This window comes from Echinops telfairi, unplaced genomic scaffold, assembly GCF_000313985.2.
Source record: "Echinops telfairi isolate 266 unplaced genomic scaffold, ASM31398v2 ScPeMD7_2;HRSCAF=8, whole genome shotgun sequence".
NCBI classification, from domain to species: Eukaryota; Metazoa; Chordata; class Mammalia; order Afrosoricida; family Tenrecidae; genus Echinops; species Echinops telfairi.
Genome location: NW_022103898.1, coordinates 61,967,207 through 61,968,098, shown reverse-complemented (window position 1 = coordinate 61,968,098; position 892 = coordinate 61,967,207).

Below are 892 nucleotides of genomic sequence, written 5' to 3'. Positions count from 1 at the left end.
ACCTCCTCCCCCAAGACCCTATACTAGTTTCTGGTCAGTCCACTGACCTTTTTGACGATCTCCCCACTGGTCTGGCAGGGCTCCAGGGACTGTCTGTCCAAGTCTGAAGTTATTTTCAGGCTCCCCCTTGTACTGTGTCCCCAATATTGTCCTCTTGTAGTGCTATGCTACATCATGTCTCAAGCTGTTGTTGGCCCTACAGTCCTCTCTGTGCCTTAGTTGCTCCAAGCATGGATGTCATCCTCAGGACTTGGTGTGCCAGAGTCGGGTCTAGTCCCTCACTCGCTCTCTGTCTTAGTTTGATCTCATGTTGGCAGGATGGACTGGCCCTTCTTCCCAGTCTGTAGCTTCAGTGATGACCTCTGTAGCTCCTTCTTCTAGGGAGGGGGGGCATCAGGCCCAGATTGGGGTCACCCTATTGCCTCAAGAATTGGCGTGCCATAATCACTGCTCTTTCTAACCACTTTGCCCATTGCTACAAGTCCACCTTCCATGTTGTTGCTACTGGCCATGTCGCCTAAAGTGTAGCCAAAGGATAACAAGCATTTCTAGTATTCTATCCTGCATTGTTTCCTCTCTTTCAGTTGCCTGCTACCAAGTCATGGCCACATAAATCAGGAGCTCTAAAAATTCCTGGAAAAGTTCCACCATCTTTTTGTTTTACCGTGACATTTTTCAAGCCCCATTGTATTTCAGATTTTTATTTTAACAGCACTTTTGTATTTCTAGTGACAAATTAAAAATTACTTAGGCTATAGGTGACAGACCCCAAAACACAATAGTTCAAACAAGATAACTTGTTTTCTTTCACGAAACCTCTCAGAGGTAGTTCATGAGGTTGATTAGAGGATTATGTTCCTTTTATCTTGTTTTTCTTCCAATTTCTAGGGGC